Here is a 17,024-nt window from a genome sequence, read left to right as displayed (position 1 = left end):
CGGATTATATTTCAGAAAGATGCCTTTTACCCAAAGATGTATAATTTGAAAGCACGATTATTCTTTACAAAATACACTTTGAAGTGCAGTGCCCTTTGGATTCAGAGGATGTGAGACTGAGGAAGTAACACAATTTATCTTCCGTCTAGACCAGAGATGGGCAACTTGGATGGTGGTGGGGGCCACATAATGTATTTACTGGCCACCAGGGCCGCAGATTCACTTGGAAAACACACACACACACACACACACACACACACACACACACACACACACACACACACACACACACACACACACACACACACACACACACACACACACACACACACACACACACACACACACACACACACACACACACACACACACACACACACACACACACACACACACACACACACACACACACACACACACACACACACACACACAAATTCCATGTATTGTATGTAATTATTAAAAAATTAAGTCTGAAATCTTAATTGACATTTTACAATCTTGCAGGGAACATCCTCTAGTAAGCTCACCTAAACAAATATCAGTTCACAGAAATGTTATTTAATGTTTACAAGTGGCATGTTTGTATTGAACAGGGTATTTAACAGTGGAATAAAACTAATTTTAAACTATTGTAAAGCACAGAAACTGTGTGTGCATTGAGATTAACCATTAAGATGACATAAACATGAAGCCATGAACACTACCCAGACATTAGTTGTCTAACTTGAACCAAAGACACTTGTAGTCTCTGCTGACGCACAATAAGGGGAATGTCAACACAGACACCTGTCAACCCGCACTCTGCTGTTCCTCAGCGCCGCTCCCCCTCCCTCCCGCTGAAATTATGAATGAAAAGCCAAGCGTATAGTAATCATAGATAACATGGCAGGGTCCGTGACAGTTTCTTTTCATCTGATTTTGGTTTTTAGAATATTAAACTTGTTTCGCCAAATTCAGATGATGAATGCAACTTTTAAGCTTGTAAAGGCATAATTACAAACGGTAATTTAACGTCACAGCAGGCATAAAAACAGCCGGTGTTTCTTGTGAGTGTTTCCCCGGGAAACAAACACAATACACACAAACCCGTCACAGATTATTTCGCGGTGTTTGGCTGAAATCATGTAGGCAGCTCGCGACGTAACTAGGAGTCTAGTGGACGGTATCAGTACTACAAGTACAAAAATAAAACGTGTAGACATTTTGAGCCCCACTAGTTAACTAGTAAGGTAAAACAGGCGTCAACTAGTTAACCTTTTGTCTTTACTAGTTAACTAGTGAGAGATTATTGGTGTTACTAGTTAACTATTGCAGACAAATGTATTCCACTAGTCTAGATAACTAGTTCTGCTTCTTTTTTATAACTAGTTAACATGTCAGAGCTTTTCCAGTGCACAAGTTAACTTGTAAGACTTTTAGCTTCACTAGTATGGTCAGAGGGCCACTAGTTAATCAAAAAGCTTACATGTTGGAACTTTGGTGCTAGTGCTGCTCCTGGCGTCACTAGTAAGGCTTATGTGGTAACTAGTCGGACAAAAGTGCCACTAGTTGCTGAAAAAGAGTGACTTGTATAATGTTTTATTGAACTAGTAAAGCAGAGTGCCAAACTTTTTGAGCATAAATATAACAAGTGCAATCAAAGAGCCAACTCAGGGCTCGACATTAAGGACTGCCCGATGGCCCGGGGCCATCTTGTATTTAGCTCGGGCCATGAAGTCTCACCTGCTGGTTGCCCGATCGGGCAATCTATTATACCAGTATCATGCAGCTCGCGGATCCAGTAATGAGTGACCCGACAGTAAAACTAAACATATCTATAACTAGTTTAGGTAGTTTGAGAGGTAATTAAAATAGCTACGTGTGATATTCTAACCTGAAGTGTGTGTTTTGTCCGCTCACCGCTGCATGTGATCATGCAGAGCTGCGTGTCGACTGGTCAGCAGCAGCGGATCTCTCTCTCCAGTCAGATTAGACTTCACTAGCGTTTATGTCCATATCGATCAGATCCAGCTAGTTCTAGCTAATGATATGACTACCTGCTTATTAAAAGACACCGTGACCTAAACAATAAGTGTCGCTATGCAACCGGGTGAGGCCACAAAGTATAGCGCAGCATTATGCATTTGTTTACATGCCCATCGGAACCCCGAGGCATTACCAACAGATCAACGCACAATCAACCCATACAGCACATCTCTTTCTCCACATTAAGTGTTAGACATTAGAATGGACTACTCTTGTCTGTCACATACTCTTCTTGTCTGTCACATAAGTGGCGCAACTGAAGCGGTAAAGGGAAATTACTTTGACCGGACATTTTGACCGAAGAGATTTAGATTTGCCGGCTAACGGGAACTCTGACGTCGCCATTGTGCGTGCTTCGCGGATGCACTCGGCTGCTCGGGTCTGCTCGGTCAGCTTCTGGATGAGGAGGCATTCCTTCGACCAATTTACAGTAGATAACATTACAGAAATTTTTAACAGGGGCCATAATAGCGTAAATAATGTTTGTTTTGGCAGTTATAACTGCATGTAATGTTTTCTACTTTTTTCCATCTGGGAAGGCATTTGCCTTCATCATATGGAAAGTGTCTTGATCAACAACTTAAGTATTTCTTATAGCTATGCAGGGCATGCAAGCTAGCAAACACAAACAAGTGAAATGAAGAATAAAATTGAAATTGTACAATATAATATTGTGGTGGTTCATCTTATAATTCAGTCTAGAGAATGCACCAGACAGCATCTAAGACCTGCAAAAATCTAAATGTTCTAGGGGGAGGCCCCCCAAACCCTTCGTGCGTCATTTCGTCCGCGCGCATTTTTCAGGGCAATCTCTATTGGGCTCAGGGCCATCTGTAAATTAGCTTAGATGGCCCACAGGGCCATCTCCCAAAATCCTTAATGTCATGCACTGCAACTAGTGTAGGCAGCTGGAGTCTGGTATCAAGGATATGGAATAAATACTCAAATGGCTTGCCATACAGCCCTCTGTCAGGGACATGCTGCCCTCTGGCGGTGCTTCAAAGTATCTGCTAAATGTGACAGATCTACATTTCATGTTGGAGTCTGCCCTCCAGTGGTTCACAACATAATTTCCCTGGAGATTTTGTTGACAGCTATAAAATCACTTTCATAATCCTGCGATATACACTAACTTTGATTTAATTGGTGGGAATCCTCAATGATGTCACAGTAATATTCCTGTTGGGTGTAGAGATGTATTGTGATTGTTACCTTGGTTCATCCTAATGTTATTTTAATTAGATTACACATTGTATTAGTTTATTGTAGTTTTACAAGATGACTGGTATGGAGGGATTGTGAATAATGTTCTTGAGTAGCTCTATAAAGTTCATGTGATTTCTGATTTATTCGTTTTTTTATATTGACCAACAGTACAGTAACAACGAACTGTAGAACTATCTAGATCTCATGTGTTCAAATAGATACATAAGAAACCATGAAATAAAACTACATTTTATTTATATAACTTAGTTTGTATTTGGAAATGTATTTGGAAAGGTCACTTTTACAAGCTATTTATTCAAAACTGAATCTTGTTTTGTATTATTACAAAATAGCACTTTTCACCATATTTGTAATAGTATTTGTAAATCAAGAAAAAGTGTTTAGGATATATTATTGTGGGAAATATATACAATGACAGTTTTATTTCCGACTATTTCATACTTATAGTGTGTTATTGTTCTCCATGCAAATTCAGAGGATGGGCGTAACTAAATACATTTACTCAAGTACATTTCCCCTCTTTGGGACGAATAAGGGTATATTCTGATACTGATTTTGTACTGTGCTTAGATACAATTTTGAGCTACTTAACTCCATTTAAAGCTACTTTATATATTTATAAAGAACTTCATTTAAAAGGTAAATAATGTAATGTTACTCCACTACGTTTATTCAACAGCTTTAGCGACTTTTAAGAGTCCAATTATTTAAAACATTTACGAAAAGTCATTCAGAACTTTGTTTGTCTCCAACAGTAAATGCTAGTTGATACAGCAATATTATCTGGAAATGTCACTATATAAATGTAATTATATACACACGTAAAGGCAATTTTTCTGCACACTTATTACTTTTTATACTTAAAGTAAATGTTGCTGATAACACTTTTGTAACGTTTACTGAAGTAAGGTTGAATGCAGGACTTTAACATGTAATTAAGTGCTTTTGACAGATAAGTATTGGTACTTTTACTCAAGTAAAGCATCTGAATGCCTGCACAAATTATTAATTTGAATCTTCTCACAAAATTGATTCACTTCGTCTCCCTGTTGAAGTGTCTGTCAGTTTCGTTTGTCTCATTCCACCCCAGCAGGGGGCAGTACCGCAATGCAGCCCTGCCTTTGTTTCGGAAAGCAAAGGATTCTGGGTGTGTTTTATAATAAATGCGACGTAGGCCCTGCGTTACACAGGCTTTCGACGAGAAGGAACTTCGGACAGGACGTGTTGTTAGAGCTCCGAATATTTAGCAAACATTTGTTATAGGTTCTAGATTTTGTGGTACAAATAGTACAGCATTTTAGTAAAGGCTATTTTTGTTTTTTCTCACTTTTAAACTCTGAATAAGACACTTTGAACTCGCTCCACAGAAACGTCCCTCAGCCGCAGTCGACGTTTTTTTCCTCTACAATTCTTTTTTGGACGGACATGTGTCAAGAAGTAATGGATAACAGATCGCAGCACACTAAAACCGACAGCCTGCGTAAAACCATGAAACCTGGGTCCAGATTGAAGTGGAAACTGCCTCGTGTCTCCACGGAGGGGGATGCGGCCTTCAAGAAGTGTTTGACCGGCTCTGTGAGGACCTTCCGAAAATGCCTCCGGCGGGAACAGAGACGGGCCCAGCTGGCTAAACTCGCCAAAGCCCTGGGAAAAATCGGGAAGACGGCGAAGAAGCCCTCCGTGTGTAAGGAAGTCCCCAGCGCGGCCTGTATGCTACCTCAACCATCGGGGGCAATGGCGCCGCCTAACACCACGCAGTACCTTATGGGTAATGTCTACGACGACTTACAGACGAACTACACCCTGACAGTTTCTCATGTAACATCTCCACATCATGATAGTGAATATGTATCACCCAGTGTATGTGATGCATCAGACTCTGATTACGATAGCTGTCTTGCCTTTCAACAGAGGGACTTTGAGGAAGTGTTTGACCTGTACTGGTAACCGGATTGAACTGGTCTACGCGGCCTTGTGAAACTGGTCTACGCGGCCTTGTGAAACTGGTCTGTCCGCCTCTCCAGCCGAGACTTACCGATAAGGGCAAATAAAAGGTGTGACATTACACTTGACATGAATGTGACCTGTGCATATTGTGTTTTTGTTCGCCCATGTTATGCATTTGCTATGTCACAAGTTTCATGGTTGGGCTTTATTTGTCTCACAGCGGCGCACTGGATGGTGCCCGCCCAGTAGAACGAGTCCTGAGCACTGTGTGGCGCCGCCCAGAGGAACGAAACAAACGCACATCGGCTCTCGCCTGGCCACGGATTGTGAAATCCAGGTAAACCCGGGCAGGTATTGTGTTACCCTGCATTGTCTTGATGGCAACAGTAGTACATTGTGTTGCGATGTTGGGCCTTTCCACAGTTACTGTTGTCTGAGCGTTTTCCAGGTCGAATTCCTGCCGGGACACGTGACTCTGCTGCGAGAGGAGCAGGAGACCAAGGAGCTCTTCCGTCACGTGACTGACATAAGGTGACATTTAATGCCCATAGGTCATTTTGACTGTTTTCAAGAAGGTTAAAGTCCAAATGATGCGAGTGATAGATGTAAAGTTGTGTTTAAAATGAAAATATATGAAGTGATTTATCCTGAGTTTTAAAGGGTAGTAATGTTCAATAAAATGTGCTTCCCAATGATACATTATTGACTGTTTGCATTTCTTTCTGATCACTTCGGTGGATTTTGAGTCCAGTACCATAGCCTTTCAATAAAAAAACAAAACTTCAGTATTCCTGATCAAATTTAAAATATTTTGGTTTTACATCAATAAACATCTTGTTTCAGTAAAAACATTCAATATCAAACAAAATATGCTGAATACGAACAATTGGGTAGTTTAAATGCATTTTGAAAAATGTACTTGTATATTCGCGAGGATAATTTACAGCTTAATATTCAAAATGTCAGCAATGGAGCTACAATTGCTTCTATATATGCTATAATATTTATATTCTCTGCACACATTATCCAGATGTTAAGTACTGGTCATTGCCTTAGACTGACACACCATGAACCATCTCCATGTCTATTAGCTGTGGAAGAACTGGTGATGTAAATACCAATAAAGTAATCGGAATACCTCACTAATATATATATATACTTTTATATGATTTAAATATAGGTTAAAAATATATTCTGAAAGCCGCCACATGGTGGCAGTCGTGTCCTACAAACCAGCAGGTTACTGCAGCTGTGGCCATAGGAGAGGCGATTATTAGTGGTCCCTCTTTTAGATCATATTTCAGAGGGGAACACTGCAGCACTTGTTCGTTGACATCTGGTGGCTGCTGGGGACAAAGGTCTTGGGTTACTAGTTTAACAAACATAATTCCTTTATTATTCTTATAGAGATTTACATTGTTACAGCAAAAGTATAGAGACTCAAAAACACCATAGAAGGGCAATATATTTAAAATACAAATGAACAGTTATTACAGTTTACACATTTGGGTAGAGTAGTAGCAGCAGTGTTAATAAAAGCAATTAAGTGTAACACGTAGAAGATACTAATCAGAAGTCAAATGTATGTATTGCAGTTACTTTGAAATTCTTGGTACAGCAATACTATTATAAAACTAAACTCAGTGGTGAGTAGGAGCTGCTGTCACTCGAGCAGAGCTGGAAGTGTCTAATTAAACCTTATATAGCTCAAGCGCTGCCGGTTTAAATGCCTGTGCTTTACGGTATGAGGTTTAGCTCATCTTTATCTGATTTAAAACTCCATTTGTGGGGTCTTGGAGGTGCTCTCAAAACCGTACAAAAGTTCCATGTCTTTTTAAGGAACAAAAAGCAGCAGGCGGTTATCTGCACTCTTAACATCTCAGTGTGTCTGATTCAGAGGCTGATAGCTCTGAGAAATGTTGGAGTGAAGCATTGGCTTCTACTTCTCTTATTGCTGCTGGGCAACTGCCTGCTTTCAGCATCTTTCAATATAAAAAAAACTCAGCCTGTGGTAAAACTGCCAAGTATGATGGTCAGCAATTACACCTAAAGGTACACTGTGTGGTGGAGACGGACTGCTGGTGGCTGATTAATGGACTCCCCCTGAGGCCTGAAACACCATCGATCCACTGTCCAGGTAGCAACTCGTTTGTGTCCATCTGGCCGTATGAAACAATAGTCTGTTCCACCCCAAGGTGTCTGGAAAGACAAATGTCTGCATGTATTGGGAATATAACCGGAGGTGGTGGGAGAAGTACTCAGATCTTGTACTTAAAAGTTAAATTACCGGATTGTAGGAATACTGTTACAAGGAAAGTCCTGCATTCAAAATGTTACTTAAGTAAAATTACAAAAGTATTGCCATCTAAATATACTTAAAGAACCAAAAGTAAAAGTACTCCTGCAGATTGGCCGATTCAGAATTATATGAAAGTACAAAAGTATTGTCATCTGAAGTACATATCATACAAGTTGGCCCATTTTCCAAACAACATTTTAGAGTATAATTATTAAAGGTGCAGCTAGTTTTAATGACTTGCGGGTAGCTTGTGAATTTACACCAGGTGTATTTTATTTCCAACCTTGATTTAAGGGTTCAAGGTTCAAGGCTTTTATTAGTCATACGTACATAGCTACAGTGTAGTTATGACAATGAAAATCTTAGGCCACATGTTCCTCCAACAGGGCAACACAATAAAACAGAAACACAGAAAAAATAGTGCAAGTTAACACAAAAAGAGAAATAGTGAAATATTGTTATAAGAGTCTATATACAAGTGGTTGGAATATGATATATTAGATAAATAATTTCTAAGTAGCAGCCAGATGAATGTTATGGATGTTCTTTCAAAAGTTCAGGTGTTTAATAGTCTTATTGCCTGTGCTATAACTACAAAGTAGCAACACATTGAAATACTCATAAATGTACTTGACACCACTGTAACCTACTTTCTAGATATTTAATACATTCTTGGGTTTGAGTGAAGCAGTTCTTTCAAGAAGTTCACATGTTGCATGAGTGTCTCAGAACTACTTCCTGTACTGAATTAGATTGTATTTTACATGAAATGTCTGAGGACATTACAACAAGATAAAGCATTATCTTCTACATCAGATAAATGAAAGCATTCAAAAAATGTAGTGTGACATGGCTTTTAAAAATACAATCCAGATGGGACAGTGTTACATACAGATTACAAAAAACATTTCTCTGCTAAAATTCTTTAAAGTTTTTCATTTGTATTAGTGTAATTGTCAAAGAGCTTGGATTACCTTATTACCACAAGAAAACTACATTAAAATCAGCAAAGTGGTCCTTAAAATCAACACATTATTACAGTACTTTTTTGTAAGGGAATCTCTAGCACACGCTTTCTTCTGACCTATGTGGAGTTTTTTGTGTATTTAATTTCAAGCAAAAAGTAACTTCCAGCAGTTATCTGTCCCCCGCTTTAGAGAAACTCACTCATTGGAGGAAGTTCGGGCGCTTGGCTCCACATTAGAGAGAGGGCGGCCAACCAAGAGTTGGGATTTTGGCTGTGAAAGGACTTTTTCAGACAGCCTCCTTTTAATTGGAGTTGTTAAAATAATCTTGTGTGAATGTGTTTGTGTTGCTGTGAGTTCGAGCCCTAGAGTGTGAAAACACATCAAGGATAAATGTCAGGCTACAGTAAGTGAGGAGGGAATTAAGGGGTAATCTTTATCCTGAGGTCCTTTTCTACACCCCACATGAAGTCTAAAATACTGAGCTGACAACCGCCGATGACTATCTGTCTGGGCTGTGCTGACGTGTTTTGGTGTGAACTTCAGGACGCACCCGGGAGAGATCAGATTAGAAGAGTTCTTTACATGAATCAAAGCAGAGGAAGCAGTCATTCAAAGTCCCAAGAGAAGGAATTTTGGCAGAGATCCTTTGTTGAGAGAAGTGACTAACTAAAGAGTAAATATTTCAGCATTTTTCCATCCTTGGGTGAGACTTCAAAGTGATTTCTAACTGGAAAACGGGGAATGGTGGGGGGTGGGATCTGGGTGAGTAATCAGCTGCTGAATGATTAGCATTAAGACTAAGAGCATGTCCATGTAAATACTTTCTGGGCGTCAGTGGTCTTGGCTCCCTGGCTTGATCACCCTGATTTAAATATATTGGGCCCTCCATAGCATCCTGGGACAATGAAACAATTGAATATTTAAATGTGTGGGTTTACCTCTTCTGCAACACCTTTTATCCCCTGAAAGAGCTCCCTGCGGTGGAACTAAAGTAGACATGTTGCTGTACAGTGGGGGGCAGCAGATTGTCATAGCAGCCATCTTGTGGTTGACAGAAAGACAGGATCTGAAAGATGAAGAAACCTCAGGTTGAGTTCCAAATCATCTGACACACGACCATACCACCATTAAAACTGTATTTAATGTCTAAAGCTGAGACTTTTCTTTCCAACATTTACATAGTTACTTTTCTTTAGTTTTAATATATGTCATACTTTTGTTTCATTATTCTTTCTAATGAAGAGTGTTTTTTTTTAACCTTTGTCAATGGCCTGTATTTACTTCCCTTAAATTCACTTAGCAGCAAAACCCAGATTTTCCAAACTAAGTCAATTGGGTTTTAAAACATCTCAATTTGAAGGGCTCGATAATGTTGAAGAAGTGTAGGACTGGTACAAACATAGCAGAATTCCTTTTAAAGGGTGTTATCAACACATTCCCATCTTTGCGTTGTACAACTACAATGTGGTGAGTTACCCACTGAGTCGCTTTAGTGACGCATTTTGGGGTGAAAGGTTGCGCTCAAAGGCTCCTCAATGTTGGTAATCAAGAAAAGGAAAAAAAAGTGTTGCTTTTTAATTTGCCTTCCATATTCATCTGGGGATCAAACCCCCATGCTGTAGTCCATTCAATCATTTGTTAACTTTTTCACCATATTATTTTGCTGATGTCTTAAGTTTGCTGTCTCCCTGTGATTATCAAGGTTATTAACATAGGACAGTGGGCTGTTCCAAGACCCACTTTAGCCTGGTTTTTATATGACCCAATTGGAAAAAGCTAGCTAGCTGTGCCCAGCCCAGGGTGAGTGTTTTATGTCAACCACACATAGTTGAAACAGACAACCACACACACAGACAATAAATAGGGCAAGAAGAAGGGGGCACTGACGTTACCCAGTGCGCCCTTTGGGAATTCACCCCTCTGCTATGCTGGCTCATTAGTCAAAACACTCCGAGGAGAGGAACTGAGGGATGTTTGCGCCACATGTATTTCCGTCCTCATCCTCCCATTTCTCCTCTGCACAGACAGAGCAGGGGAAGCTATTGGCCGTCGACCCAGCATTTCCAGAGAAATAGGCAGGTACAGAAGTGTGTGTGAGACACACTGTGTCAAGGGGAGGAATTTTCAGTATGCAGTGACAGTCCTCTAGTCCTGTGTCAAGGACTTACCAACCGGGTATAGCTAGAGAGTGAGAGAAGTCCTGATTTAGTCACACACACGGAAGAAAATACAAATAAACCATGTTTTTGATGTTCCACTGAGCAAAAGCTGGCCTAATTTCAGACCCTTTCACTGCTTCTTCATGGGCGTTTTAGTAAATATCAAGCTGCTTTGAAGACATCATTGTGTACACTAGAGGAACTAAAGTGTGAACAGGGTACACACAATTGCCCTGCTCCTACATTGCCATTTATTCCATGTTTTTTTTAACCACTGCAAATAACCAGAGGATTGATTGAATTGAAGAAACATGCTGTGTTAATTTGTGAGCACAGCACAAATGGCAAGTGTGACTCATACATTCTCACACACACACACACACACACACACACACACACACACACACACACACACACACACACACACACACACACACACACACAGCTGAATGATTATGTGCAGAGTTTGATCCTTGAAGGCTGTTTCTTCTGATCTGAAATGGAATATATTTGTTGGCCTGAGTGCCTGATTCTCTGGTCAGAGCTGGTTTCATTACAGGTCAGGTGTCACACCTGACGGTCGCTCATGACTGCTGATTGGTGGATTAAAGCGAGGAGGCGTGGCTACATAGCTGTATCTGCTTAAAGTTCAGACATGCCATTGTCCATGTCAATTTCTGGCAACACATGTCAAAACCTGTTCAGAGAGACATCTAAAAAGTGTGATGTCCTACTCAGAAAGGTCGACAGTTGTTACTTTATGCTTTTAAAGTTTGAATTTCAATATGACACATCATTTTAAAAACATGTCACATAAAAAATGTATTAAATCCTATTAAGTTTTCATGGCTGCAATGACCTCCTTTCTTTGGGCTTCCTGTTGCTGTCATATAAATGAATTTAACATGGGTTAACTGTGCCTTCCTCTAACCTTTGTCGGCATACAATAAAAGATTACAACCACAACAGGTGCCTGGCACAGACAGACAGACAGAAAATAGTAACACCTAAATGTATAGTGTTAGAATACAATGTACTAATTGAAGGACAATACTGAGAACATATTGTCTTGCAGCTGTGCTCATTTGTTTTGAAGAAATCGATCATCTTTTTGTGCATTGTGACTCTCCTTTGTTTAGTTTCTCATTGCTACTTTAACCAGCATTAGCTATGTTTCAACAGTGCAGCTGATAAAAAAGTGCAGAAGGAGATCAGGGACAGCACGGTGTGACTCTCCGTGTCACTGTCACCGCAGAGACAGGAACAACTGTGTCATTGTCAGATATTGTTGAGGGCAGCCGAGTGTAAACAACAGATGGTTGAGTTAGAACCTGATCTGCATGTCAACGTTCAGCTCAGTGCTGTTCGAGAGGCTGTGTGTGTAATCACAATCCAAATCATGTATTAGTCCCACAGCGGGGACATTTACAGTGTTACAGCAACAACAGGTTACAAAAAGGCAAAGAAAAGAAAAGCCGATATTAATAATATATCTTTTTTAATAAAGACAAATATATTGCGACCATATATATCTATACATAATCCCTGGTTCTCAGGTGTTTTGTATTGGCTCATGATATGGCTTAGTGTATGGATTATAATTTACCTTGGACCTCTGAGCTCTTCGACCTTCACTACGAAATCCAATAAGGCAGGAATACCTTCTGATCTTCAATAAGGAAAACCCTGTGTCTCTAAGGCACATATATACCGTATCAATTTGTTTTCCTAGTGAGCCTTCAATTACACAACTATGGAGATGTACAGATTGGTAAGAATCATGCAAGTGTGATCCTTACTATTGCCAACCAATTGCAGAAAATTACACCCATGTGTTGCTAATGATGCCAAGAGTCTATATGTGACATATGATGCCTGTATGTTAATTTATAATCTGTGAATGAGACATGACATTTGCATGAGCTTGATATAAATATTTTTTTCAACCTTTCTAAGTTTTTCTTTTTTTACCTTTACTGCAATGTTTTGGATATTCAAATAAAGAGGAAACCAACAAAATCTTGTCAGATCCAACTAGTGTATGCATGATTTGAGGGGTGAACAAGCTGTGTGACACAACCAGCACCGCTGTGCACAGAGCTACATTTGTTTCTTTTAATTAGCAATGAGGGATGTACGGAAGAGGATTAGGGCCACATGATTTTTTTTGGTCAGAATTCTGACTTTAATCTCAAAATGCTGACTTTTTTCTCAGAACAAAAAAAAACATTTAAAAAAAAAAATCCTACCAATTTTTTTTGTAATGTGGCCCTAATCCTCTTCGTAGGGATGGGATTGCTTTTTAGCCAAGAAAAATGTTGAGGTTTAGATAATATTTTATGTTGAATCCTTAACTGAAACCTTAGTAGCCGTCTCTAAACGTAATTAGTTTTTCTCAGTGAATGAACCACCCCACAAAGCTGAAGGTCACCACAAAGAAAACAGACCAGTATTCTCCAGAGATCACTGAGTAAATTCTGTTCAAAACCCTTGTTCTGGAGGCTTTGAGGAAGATACCTCCTGCCAGCAGCTGCTCTGTTCTGACTTTGTTCTGTGGCTCGGTCAAAATGAGGTGTAATATGCTTCAGTCCTATACAGAGCTGTGAGTTTTGGCAGGAGCTAAATAAGATGGAGGGGGGGATCGATACGATGAGAGACGGGGACGATATGAGCCTGCTGCTGGACCCGCTGCCTGTCAGCTATTTGTCACCCAGTGCACACATGTAGAGAGGTGCAAGAGACACAGTGTCACACACACAAACACACATCAGTTCAGACAGATTACTTCTGTTCCAAAGCAGTGGAGGACTGTGCACATGCATACGGTACATGGAAATGTCCCTGCATTCACATCAAATGATGCTCTCTGTGTGTAAATGCCAGTTATGTCACATACATCACAACGGCTACAATAAATTGTCCAAACAGAAAGAAAAACCACCACACACGTGGAAGAAGATGAGGACAAAAGCTTTGGAATTGATCATGCTGCCTCACCAGTGGCAGGAATAAAAGAAGAACATAGATTTTTGCTAAATTATCTGCGGTGAAAGATGACTCACACCCTCTCGCCGCCTTGAGATGATGTGTGAGTAAAAGATGGGAAAGCATCAGAACAACAGCACATAAACAACTGCAGCTTGAAGATGATTGCAGACCTTCATCACTTGTACATTTTAAGGCATTACATGAAAGGAAAGGTTCATTTATTCTTGCTTTGTGGCTCTGCACCTGGTTGTGGGAACACATATCTAACCCCCAGATACATCTCGAGAAAAATTGAACACTGTCATTGGATGGGTCTAAATTTGCTCTGTTCTGTCCTCTGACTTTTGTGGCTATCTGGGCTCTCCCAGACGAAAAGTGTCAACTTGTCGTTCTGGATGTGCATCAAAGTCAGTCATAATGCCTCCACAGCCTGGGTACGCTGTCACCACAGATGCAACATTACAGTACGCATCCAACAAATTGTCAGTCCACTCATCACAAAGGTAATTTTGAAGAAACTGTGGGGGAAACAGCACATGGCAAAAACACAACTTAGGAACAGCAGCAGTACGACATGCACGACATGCTGTACAGTACAATGTACAGTTCCAAAAAGCATACATATCACATAAACTGTAGGCTACATGTTCTGTCATCGGGAGTAGGCTATGGAAGTGTTTTCCTGGGCGCTCAAAAATGTCTTTCGAACATCAGAAACACTTTTAAAATCTTTATTTAACCAGTAACACAGAACAATTATTTGAGATCAACATTTTTTTTCTGCAAAGGTGGGGCAAAGTAGGCAGAATAAAAAACATAAGAACAATACATAACAGCATAGAAAAAGACAAGATATTTCATCACAGATTGGCCAGTAAAATCAAACAAAGGGGGATTGGTGGAGGAGGAGCCTATTGTACGTGGGTCCAAGCCACTGATTGGATAGGTGGAGTTTGTTTGAATAGGAGCTTCCTGAAACAAGGAAGAAAAGCACCACTGGCGCATTTCCACTGCAGGGCACAGGTTAAAGGGGCTGTGCATTTAAAAGATCCTTTTGAAAATAATCAATAAGGAGCAATGGAGGTGAGTAAAAAGAAACATGTTGTTGGGGGAGGAACAGGTAGTGGGTTAAGGAACCTGAGACAAACAGGAGGGGAAAGTTAACCATCAATTGATTACTTACAAGCGAATAAGATTATGACAACACCGAATAACGCTAAGCAACTACAAGAGACACAACAACTCCAAAGAGACTCAAAATGATCATAAAGAGACACAAAAGTACCATAAAGACACAAAATGGCCACCCGATGACTCCAACAAAACAGAACATGACTATAAAGAGACACGGAGCAACTGTAAATAGGCACAAAACTACAACAAAGGGACAATTATCAGCTGTAATTTTGCTACAATTCTTGAGATAACACTGCCAGATTATAGTTAATACAATAGGCTAATTGTTTATGGTTCAATACATGTGTTGGGCTTTTACATCACACACACTTGAGAGGAGGCCAATGAGTCACATTATCTGAAGACTGTCAGACTAAACTTGCCCCCGATTAATGACACAACAAGTGGGTTGGTTTTAATGCTCTGGACCAGGGAAGCTTTTTATATCTATTTGGCTGCGATGCCCTCTTGTTCACATGTGTGATTGGCCCAGTAATTACTTTTCTTATGGCCAGTTGTTGGAGAGAAGTCACTCGAGGATACCCTGAAACATTTTAATTAGCTTAAAATAATTACTCACCTAGATGGACGGATACAAGCAGTTGAATAGTGTTCTTTAATGTGTTTAGCATGTCATGTAATTTGTGGAGTTCTAACACATAAAATTATCAGGATTTACAGCTTTTGCAATAAAGTCATGAAGTTTTGTGGCTTGCTTCAGTGCTATTTTATGACTTGGCGAGCTTCTCGCTGTAATCAGGAGCAGGTTCTCTGGATGGAAGGCAGGGTGAGTTATGTTGTTGAGTGGATTTCAGCTGTTTACATTTTGTGTTTCCTCTACCTTTCGGTCATTCTGCCAGTTTAGATTGTTCATCATTAGGTCCACATTGTAAGCACTTGTCTTTCAGTGAAATATTGCTGATTAAACTACGCATAAAACCCTCACTTTCACCATCGTGCAGCTACAATCTGTATTTCATGGCTGATGTTTAATGATGTCAAAACGTATTAAGAAATAGGATGAGGGTAAACAGATTCACTACTTAATGTTTAGGTTTCATTTACAATTTACTAAGATTTAAGAGGATTTCCCCGCCTCTGAGTACCTTGTTCATCACTGCTGATATTTCTCATCATTGCTGCACTCTCTTCTCTCTCACATCACACTAGTCTGTTGCCCTTGACAACCATTTTGTACAGTTCATTATGCAAATGATATGGATCTGTGGGCCAAATAGATGCTCATAAACAACCAACCCCTTCACCCATCCCTGTGTTAGTCTATCTAAAGTGGCTACGATTAGCGTCGGAGGTGGAGGCGTGAGTTTAATTGAATGTCACAACTCATTTCGCTTTTCATATTTGCAAAAGGTCAGTTTTTTAATGAACACCAGCGTACACAAGTGGATATGGTTGAGTAATTCTTTTTCCAATTCAAGCCTCCTACTCGCCAAGAAATGGACAGAATTGCAAAGATTGACATTTCAGTACTTCTCCTTCCCACACTTTGGAAGACTCCCGCAGGGTTTATTTCTGCAGAGCCTGGAGTCATTTCTGGTCTGTCATTGCTAATACTTTATATAAACCAAACTACCAAACGGTTTCTTTTTCCACTCCGGCTACCATTTCAAGGCAGAACAAACAGTCCTTTCTTTCCTTCCATTTTTCCCTCATTCGTCCATCAGTGTAATTGCTCTATTTCCAGGAATAGAAAGGAGCTGCCACAGACCTGTCAGGGAGCCGGTGGTTAAAGCGTCCTTCAGGAGACCATTCAAACGCTCCGTAGTTAGGGTTGTTTTGGTAGAGTTTGGCAAGTTTCTCACACCTCAGTTGTGTCACTACACTGACGTTACTTTTTATAGACTCACCACCAAGCAGCTGGATCAATCATATTAAAGCAGACAACATATTTTTCAGCATGCATAAGTTATGCTTTCCAATGACAGTTATTTTGGTTTATAAGGATGTTTTTTTTAGTATTTACATCAGTGAATCTTTCACTGGGTTAAGTACAAATACACAATACCAAACTGAATAATTTAGCTGGATTTAGCGATTAGTTACAATTCACAACATTAACAGTGTTTAATACTGCAATATGTTTCACTCAAAACCTAATAACAATGAAGTTTAGTTGTAAAGAATCATACATTTTAAACAACAGGGAGACATAATACAATGTGAGTATGATACTGTATGTGTTGGTTCTGCTTAATTCAGAATCTTAAACTT

At 39.9% G+C, this 17,024-nt stretch overlaps 1 long non-coding RNA gene across 1 annotated transcript; it reads left to right on the top strand.

Annotated features, from left to right (window-relative positions):
* Positions 1–4,434: 4,434 nt before the first annotated feature.
* Positions 4,435–5,899, top strand: LOC307021562. The gene is made up of 3 exons (XR_013803186.1): positions 4,435–5,023; positions 5,167–5,309; positions 5,423–5,899. It is a non-coding gene; the product is annotated as an uncharacterized lncRNA (long non-coding RNA).
* The last annotated feature ends 11,125 nt before the right edge of the window (positions 5,900–17,024 follow it).

This window comes from Notothenia rossii (assembly GCF_949606895.1).
Source record: "Notothenia rossii genome assembly, chromosome: 10".
Taxonomy (NCBI): Eukaryota; Metazoa; Chordata; class Actinopteri; order Perciformes; family Nototheniidae; genus Notothenia; species Notothenia rossii.
Note: the sequence above shows the minus strand (reverse complement) of the source record. Positions and strands in the feature narration are given on the sequence as shown.